This window comes from Pinus tabuliformis, chromosome 7, assembly GCF_031772625.1.
Source record: "Pinus tabuliformis cultivar Carrire ecotype Pingquan chromosome 7, CPIR1, whole genome shotgun sequence".
Lineage (NCBI taxonomy): Eukaryota > Viridiplantae > Streptophyta > Pinopsida > Pinales > Pinaceae > Pinus > Pinus tabuliformis.
Window position 1 is genome coordinate 1,778,382,415 of NC_142293.1, and position 9,870 is coordinate 1,778,392,284.

The following is a 9,870-nucleotide window of genomic DNA, read 5'->3' on the forward strand; positions in this document are numbered from 1 at the left end:
CTGCTGGGGGAATAACAGAGATCAGCGTCAGGAATCACTATGGATGATTGAAAGATGAAATGTTGATTTCTCAGCAACAGGTGCAACAAAAGCAAGGGTGACACAGTCAAAGGGAGTCTCTATGTAGAAGCCACACAGAAGCCACGTAGTGACTGCGTAGACTCACGCAGAAATTGTGCAGTGGGTCATCCGGGAGCTGGGGCCAGTGAAAAATCTCCAGATTCAGTGTGAGAAAATTCTCACTATCTTTCTATCAGTTATCTTCTCTGAGTGGATTGCCATTTCTTTGGGGCATCTAGTTTGTATTAAAAAAATTCCTACCAATAATAGAAATTCTCAGATTTGCGGCACCGGTTTTCCCTCATTGGGTTTTTCCATGGACTTTTGCAAGTGTGTCAATGTAATTGTTCATGTGCTGGATCTTGAAGACCCTTAGCCTACAAACGTTTCTTTCTTTTTGATGATGTAGGCCTTCTAATATTCTTACTCATGATCAATTTTTCTTTCATAGTGGACGAGGTCCTATACTAGGTATGCTCCTTCTACATGAGTATCTTGAGCTATATCTACCATGCTCCTATATTCTAGAAGACATTTCTAGCCATGCATTTTGTTCTATTTATAAATGCTCCTTCTACATGAGTATTTTGAACTCTATGTACTTCATGCTTCTAGATTCTAGAAGATGTTTCTAGCCATGCAAATTTATTCTATTCCTATATGTGCCTATACTACTCAAACCTTTGAAAGAAGACTTTAAGTAAAGAAGTAGACCTATTCATAGTAGAGATCTAAAGGATCTTCCTTCTTTTGCTTCTTTTCTTCTTCTTTCACCTCTTGAGTCATGTGAGATTCTTCCCTTTTTCTTTTGTTGTTGTTTTCCTTCTTTAGTTTAGGACAATTCCTTTTGTACTGTTCATATTCTTGGCATCCAAAGAATTGAATTTTGGACATATCTTTGTTGTTTGTTCTTCGTGGATCAAATTTTCCAAATTTTCCCTTTCTCTTGGCCATGATTGCAAATGCTTGCTCTTTTGATCCCACATCTTCCTTTGCTTTGAGTCTTGTTTCCTATATCTTGCATAGAGACCACATTTCACTTAGTGTGGTGGCTTCCTTCTTGGCATATATGCTTGATGTGAAGTTGCCCCAATCCTCAGGTAGAGCATCGAGTACTACAATTGTCATTTCTCTGTCAGACATGACTTCCCCTAGCTCCTGAAGTTGATCCCTCATCTCAGAGATCTTCATGAAGTAGGGAGCTATTCCTTCCTTTGATATCTTCATTTTGTACAGTTCATTTCGTAGAGATATCACTTCTCCAACTGTGGTTATTGAGAATAACTCTACTAGTTTATCATAGATTTCTTTTGATGTTTCACGTTTGGAGACATAAGGAATGAGAGCCTTTAATGGGTTCTATTATAATCCTTTGTGCTCTTGTCTCATCCTTATTGTACTTGGCTAAGGCTATAGTTTGTTCCTTAGTAGGGATAGTGATATTCCCTTTGATATGTTCTAGAAGATCATTCTCCTTAAGAAGTAAATCGGTCCTCTTCTTCCATGCAAAAAAGTTATTGGTACCTACCAATTTGTTGCTTTCCTTGCAAAAACACATTGATGTATATTCAGAAGGGGACATATACTTACTTGATAGATTTTGAGATGTAGTGGATTAGCTTTCTCCTTGAAGACTTGATGGCTTGCCTTCCTCAAATCTTGATGTTCTTCAAGTTGCTTTCTCCAAGTGGACTTGCTTGATGACTTGTAGCTTGATGTAGGTCCTTCTTTGATTTGCTCTTCTTGTAGGTGCCTTTATGTAAGGCTCTTCTTCTTTCTTTGTAGTCTTCCTTGATGAGTGATGGATAGTAGACTTTCTTGTCCTTGATGTGATAGAGACTTTTTGGCTTGATGCTTCAACTTTGTAGATGTCCTTCCTTGATGAGTGTTCTTGAGATGCCCTTTCCTTGATGTGTCAACTTAGCTTTGATACCATGTTTAAGAATCAAGGGCAATTAGGTGTAGTGTGATTCTTCTTGACTTGATAACAATTTGTGGAGTGTTTGTACTTTTTCTTGTTAGCTTAATCTTCTTCCTCTTATTATTAATGCATGTGTGTGTACTTCATAAAACTTCTACCGAAAACATAAGAACAAGAACACAAGATGTTGGCTCTCTGCTAGGGCCAAAACCTCTCTTCTCTTGAGAGGAAAACCCTTAGGTAAATTTCTATTATTGAAGCTTCTTATTGATCAATGCCAAACCCTAGACTCCTCACTAGAATATCCTCCAAGCACAAGTCAAGTCCTTCCTCCTCCCTTCACTTTGTTCCTCGACACTTCGTCCTCCTCCTTTCAACACTTCATTCTTCTTTCAAATGTTGATAGACCTTGTTACACTTGCTCTAGAAGAGATACCTTTGATGAGACCCTTTCCTTGTGATGATCCCTTCCTTCTTCTTGACCAAATGAGCTCCTTCTTCAAGGTGTAGATGCAGACTTGATATGATTGTCGTGCAACCCTAAATTCTCACACGTGTGGGGGGTTTACTAGATGTCATCGACTCTTTTCTTCTTCACTTGAGTGCCCTTCTTCTTCGCTTGAGTAGGAGGCCTTATAGGCCTAGTTTACTAGCCAAAATAAAGAGATATGTCAACTGTGAGTTTCTGCTGTTATGACTGTAGACAACCTTCTTTTTCCTTGCACGTGTGGTTGCGTCTTGCCCTAGAAACAATCCTCTAGAGTTCGGTGTTCTTCCTTCCTTTTTTGCTGCACTAGAGGCTCCCTTTCTCGCCTCTTTTTCACTCTTTACTCGTTCCTTCACTTCACTGATTTCAGAGGTAGATTACCTTTGGAGGAGTGGACAACCTCTATATATAGAGGACTGTCCCTCCTTTAGACCGCCTTGAGAGCGACTTGACATATATAATTCAGATTGCTTCTTTGGTGGTGTCGTTGCATGGAGGAGACTCGTTGACTTTGCTTGGAGGTATTCTTTTGACTTTTAACACATAATTATACATGGTGTAACATGCCCTTAAGGTCTTCCATAATTTCTTTTGACTCTTTGACTCACCTATAACACTTTAACATGTGCTAGACCTATTTCAATGAGCAAGAAAGTCATTGACATATATTATAAAAATAATATTTATTTTCTTGAATAAATAAAAACATCAAAAGTACATTTATGAAGACCGAACCTAGTTACATTTCCTTCAACACTAGGGACAATGAGAATATCATCAAACAACTCAACTATAGAAATACATAAGAGCCTCCCTACTCCTTTTGTGCATTTATCATCATGACTGTACCTAATCAAACAATCCTGAAGCTACCTTGCTTCTCAAATTGCGAAGCAAATTACAATTGGAGTAGATGCCATCTCATAGTCCTCTCCCTCTTCCTAGGAGAATCCCTGCTTGTACTATGCTGCCAATAATTGCTTGATCTTGAAAATCCATCTTGAAGACATCGCTAACTTTCCACAAAATTCAGTATAATGACATCCTTCAAACTTGCTAGCTTGTCGACTCCCTCTAAACTAGGATCCCTTCTAGATATCGGTACAGTTTCTTCCTTTTGAACACTAATCACTCTTGGGAGAGTCCTCTTATCACATGATTTGCTTCGTTCATCCAATACTTCCATTTGTTGCCAAAGCCTTGGTATCCTTCACAATGTACCTGCAATCTTCAATAGGAGACCATGGAAGAATGATTACAACCCAGCAAAAGAAACAAAGGAAAGAGGATAACTAATAGAAAAACAATAATAGTCAAGGAAGAGAGACATAAAGTGCTTACCTTTTGAGGATTGAAGGGAATTGACAACTCCCTCTTGGTCCTTGCTTTCTTGAAAAAATGAAATCCATTGGAAAACTCATCATCCTCATCTTATTAGACTCATCATCCTCATCTTATTAGCATGCTGTTTTCCTTTCCTTCCTTGCATGAGATAGGGTTTCTTCTTTTCGCGTGTTGTCACTCAGATTGTACAGGCACTGCGAAAACTGCTTAGGACGGGGGTTGTCACTCTGATCCCTGCCCACTCCATTTTAGATGTCTCTTAGCAGTAGGCTATGGGGGGTAGTCCCTATTGAAATGAGGTGATAGAAAACAAGTTGGGAACCAACTTGTCCGGGAGACACAATATGGAGTGTCTTAGTTACTTGGTAAAATTTTAGCAAGTTTATTGATTCAATTAGATTTAATGTTAAGACCAGTGCCTGATGGAGTCAAAACTTCTTGCTTGTTAGAAATTAGAGCCAAGTAACCAAATGGACAACTGCCGCTTATATGATGAGCTAACCTATATGACATGCAACTCCTGAGACCTATATGTGATGCAAGGATCTTGGTTAATTTTAGATTAAATGCTTAATCTAAGTTGAACCTTTCCCTTAACTGTTTTGAGAAACAGTCTATAGAGTAGGTTGTGGGATGGAAGCCAATAGGAAGCAAGCAGTGGTCTGATTAACGATACGTCTCTCTGTGTTCCAACCACCCAGTGCCTCCAGCGCTGCAGTCACTGTGGCTTTGATGACTGCAAGGTCAATGTGTTAATCACTAAGAAGGGCTGAATCCCTCAAGCTAATTGGAAAGGGTTGTCCTAGGAGTGTATCAACCAAGCTTATGCTTGGAGGTAAGTTGTTAATGCAACTACTCTTAGTGTGGAATGCAATGCATATGAGTGAAAACATTTGAGTTAAGATTGGTTAAGTTTTTAAGTACTTAAATTTGTGATTAACCCTTAATGACAAAAGTACTTAACAATAATTGGAAGACAATCTTAAAACAAGACAAGTGCTTAAGAATGCAAGTGCCAATGTTCAACACCAATTTATAATAACTTAGAGCAGATTATCCATCTATCAGCTAGCCAATGATTACAAGATGCGAATTACTCAAGATACAACGAGATTACTTATGATCTTTTTACTAAATGCCAAAAAGATTTCAAAGTGACTTAAACTATCAACAAGATCAAAAAATTAGAGCTTAGATGTGTGAGTTCTTTAAGTGCAAAATTTTAAATTTCTTATAATCTTGAGACAAGACAAGACACTTCACAAATTTCAGCACTTATCAATCCTATTACAACAGTAAGAAAACCAACTTAGATCCAAGAGATGAAAAACATTTAGCAACTAGTTCTGATCAACTGAAGTATCCAACAACTTGCCAAAGTAAAACTATGAGTTTTAGCCCTCTTAAAATGAATTCTCAGAATTATATCAGATTTGAAATAACCTATTACAGTAGTAGCTGAATTGGCAAATCAGTGAGTTAATGCTATAAGAAGTGTCAGATCAGTCCCAAAACTTGGAAGAAAATTGCAAAATTGAAAAATTCAAACTTTGATCACTTTTAGGTTGTTATTCAGAAAAAATTCAGATCTGATTCAAAGATTTATGCAAAAAATTCCAGCAAGAAAAAAATCAGATCTAGGCTAAATAATCAATGCCCAAGTGGCCAAATTTTACGAAAATTTATTTATGCAATTTTTGAGTTATTTTGACCAATTAGATGTATTACTAGGGAACTCATATCATTGTTATAAAATAAAAATTACAACTATAATAAAATAATGAAAAATTAGGGTTTAGAGAGTAACCCTAGGCCCAAGGCCTTGAAAATCACTTTGCCCAAACTGGCCAAAATTTTGGAATGAGGCTGCCACTTGCAAATCAAACCTTTGGAGGCCAAAATCCTATAAAACCACTGAGGAGGCCAAGAAGGGCTAACGCTGGAGGGAGGAGGCCCTAAAGGGCTTGACAACTAGGGTTAGAGGGAAAATTAGGGCCCTCAAGGGCCACAACTAGCCTTTAAGGCAATAGTCTAGAGTAAAGGAGGGTAGCTGAGGCCTCTTAGGCCTACGAATAGGCCTTTCAAGGCCTAAAGACCCTAACGCAGGGCCTGAAAGGGTAGGCCGAGGCCCCTATAGGGTACGACCTGCCCTAAAAAGCCCTAAAGGAGTGACATAGAGGGAAAAGGGCTGACACAATGGGGGATAGAGGGAAACGCTGGCCTTGGAGAGGACAGATCTGCGCTCGGGAGGGTTGAAACTCAAAATCCCAACTTCAATTTCTTTTTATTCCTTTAGATATGCAATTGTGCTCGTTTTCGTCAATGGCTGGCCTTGCAAAGAATTTCAGAGACTAGATATTACCCTCAAGGGCCTAGATCTAGCTCTACTCTAACTTTCTTCACTAGATCTCACCTGCAAAAGTAGATTTACAAATACCCAAAACCCCAAATATATACAAAATCTCAAAACCCCAAAACCCCAATTCACAAAAATAGTTTACAAATTTAATTTACAAAATTATTGTATAAAATATAGAAGGGTTTTAAAATAAATTTTCTGGAATTTTTCTTTGATAATGGCTAAAAACACTTTTTAAAATTAATGCACACTATAGCTTTAGCGAAGTTTAAATAAACCACATAAATATTTGGGAACCAAACAAAGTCACCTCATGCTCTAAGTCTGTGAACTTGGAGACCAAGGGCTGGGGAACTTGCAAACACTATACATGATTCTCAAGAAAATTTGTTAGACAATATGACAAATCAAATTATCTAAGATAAAACCAAAATATATCAATAGAATGACTTTAACCCCATCTAATGAAAAACAAATTGTAGCATTTCCCAGCACAATATAGGAAAACCCATTTCTAGCACATACCACAAATCAAATGAACATTGAACACTTTGAACTGCACCCCAAAGTCTTTATTATGATTCAAATAAAAGTTTCCAGCAAGACAATAGTGTTACATCATAGCTTCGACAACAATTTTTTAGCTAGACATCAGATGGCTAAAGACCCAAATGACAATCTAATTTATAGATAAATCTCCCAAGTGGAAAAATAACAACTAGTTTGCTTGATCCTTGTGAAATTAATCTCGTCGAAAAATACTTTATCATCTTTTAATATTAACCATTGAAATAATTATGTTTTGAGGAAATTTTGAATTTTTCTTTTGATCCCTTTTTTATTAACTCAAAATTAAAAATTTTGAGCTAACTTCCTCAAAAAATTGACTTTGACTTAACTACCATGGTCCAATGGTCCAATTTTTCTTGAAATATCCAATATTTCAAAAATTAATTCTTTAAAGACCCACGAATTTTTCCACTTGGAGAATTTAATTTTTCTATCAATTTAATTTTGACTTTAAATTAATTAATTTTCTGGTTTATGATTTATTTAATTTTTGCCAGAAAAATTAATTAATTGATATTTGAGGGGATATAAATTTTTTTCCACCCTCTAATATTTTAACCATGGTGTCTAAGTATGAGGGACTATGCATTAAAATAATTTTTACATAAGATTTACAATTCAACCCTAAAACTTAGGCCCTCAAAATACATACCCAATTTACAACACAACATTATCTAGTAGACCAAGTGATTTGTAATAAAATATTTTAGTCAACTAGCTTAATTTAGTCTCAAATCACTTTTACATAAGACTCGACTAGAACACTGTAACGAATAAAATATATAAATAATATAAATATAATGTAAATGATAATAATCATAAATAATAATTAGTTAAGCTAGTAATTATGCTGAAGAGGCATGTCTAATAGGACATGACTCTTCATGAAGAGACACTTGCGTGGTATATAAGCAAGGCTCTCGTCTCATTGTAATTCATATTCTCATTCTTATTTGTATATTTAATATATAATATTTATATCCTCAATGGATAGTTTCATATTCCAAGTTTTTTGGAGTAATTAATTTGTAGAAGGAACTTTGTTCGCTTCAAACACTAGGATTGACCTAAGACTTTGATGAAAAATTCCACTCTAGCTTTGCGGTGAGGTTAGAGGAAAAACTCTGCTGACCCTCCGTGTTTAGAAACACAAATGAATCAGTGAGACGAAAAACATCTTAGAATGAAACCTTCGCTAAAATAGTAGGCTTACCTAGATTGTTTCATACATATAAAACCTTACTAGCATCATTTACATTACAAATTTGCAGAATGGGTTTACAATGACTCAATAAACAATTGATTGATGATCTAATCCTTTGGATTTTTTTTGGTAATCCATTTCCTTGGAACTTTGACAAAAGTGAGTGCAACACAAACGGAAACATGGATTTAGGTCTAGCTTTAGGGTTTTATTCACAAACCCTAGAGCTTTTCAAAACTTTTTTTCTTATAGTGGTTTACAGACCCTTAGAATTCCAAATGTTATAACATTATAGGTGAAGAAACCTTTCTTCTTTGGAGTATCTTACTTGATCACATCTCAAATACTTTGAAGGAAAATTTGCCATGTACTAATATGTTCTAGCAATAGTTAGACTCAAGTAATGGCATCTTCATATCTAATCTAAGCCACAAAAACAATGAAAACCATTGCTAATGCATTTGTAAATTTCTTGTAAATTTCCAACTTGGCTAGCCACCTCCTTGCTTGGAGATTCTCAAGTGTTTTAGAGAGAGAAGTGAAAATCCAGAGTATAAAAAATGCATCTAGAATAGCAACTGGAAGGACAAGGAACATTCTTGTCTTCCATGAAAGATCATCGATTTGTCCCAACATTCTCCACCACGTCAAGCAATTTAGAAGCCAGGAAATATGTCGCACCAAGAAGAAGCACCTTTGAAGTAAGACCACCAAGAGTAGGCCTAACCACACCATAACCCATTGAAACAACTGAAAGGAGAAGACATGCTTCAATTTTCATTGCCCCAAATATAACGACCCATAATGTAACTCTTGATTTTGGTTGCATTTGGATACTCATGTTGCCATAGGGTCAAACAAAATGACTCCAAGTAATAGGTATGCTAGTGACATAAAGTCATAAAAGGTCATTAGGGGTGCCATCCTACCTGGTAAATAACCTGTGGGATATTTTCAGACAGTCTTTCCGTCCAACAACAACCACTTGAAAACAAGTTCACAAAATATAAAAGTCCAGTCTTAGGAATTGTAACTGACTATGCTGTCATAGTGTTGGAAATTTCATCTCCACTAAATTCAATATCTAATACGTAAGGCCATTTGGGATCTCCTGCAGATTGGCGCCGAATGACTTCGCCTTGTTTGCACCCCTCTATCTTGGCAAGGTCAAGAGTACAACAGATAGCCTTTTGGCCACCAAATAGTGAACCACCAATATCATCTCGATCAGATGCCTCAAAGTTAACAACCTGGATTAGTCCAATGTTGTGTTCCATTCTTCAATGCTGAGCAAAAACTTCGCTTGTTCTTCGCAAAGGAATATCTTCAAACTTGATGTAAGATTTTCCATTGTTAGGGCTGGATCCAGACTTCTGATTGGAGTTGATCGAGGCTGTCATGCCTTCGTTTCCTTCATAAAGCAGGTAAGCAATTCCACTCTCCTTGAAGGAAGTGTCCTTGTATTCGTGCATCAACCCTTCAATTCCCACGTTCACTGCAATCATCAACAAGAACACCACAAACATCCAAACCAAAGTCATCTTCATTGCGAAGGATGCCTTCACACATCCAAATCTTTCAACCCACCATGGTATTACATCGACTCTTCATAGCATGTTCTTCTCCCATTAAGATATCCTTTTGGTCCCTTTTATAGATTCTGTCTGTAACTTAAGGTATCTTGAGGACTTCGATCCTCCCATAGACAGAATAATAGCAATATTAGTAGGTGATCCCCCTTGTTTTTTAATTTATATGGTTTATATTTCTTGCGGCTTATATTTTAATAGTGCCTTCCCCAGCTTTCGTCCCTTTCCTTTTCTATCAAAATGAATTAAATCACCATGTGGTAGCTATCCGATGGGTAGATTCGACAAATGTTGAGACACTACATGACGTTCATTGGATGGCTACATTCAACAATT

The 9,870-nt window shown here is 36.7% G+C and overlaps 1 pseudogene; it reads right to left on the reverse strand.

The window, feature by feature from the left end:
- Positions 1–8,368: 8,368 nt before the first annotated feature.
- Positions 8,369–9,222, reverse strand: LOC149255466 (uncharacterized; annotated as a pseudogene).
- Between the last annotated feature and the right edge of the window lie 648 nt (positions 9,223–9,870).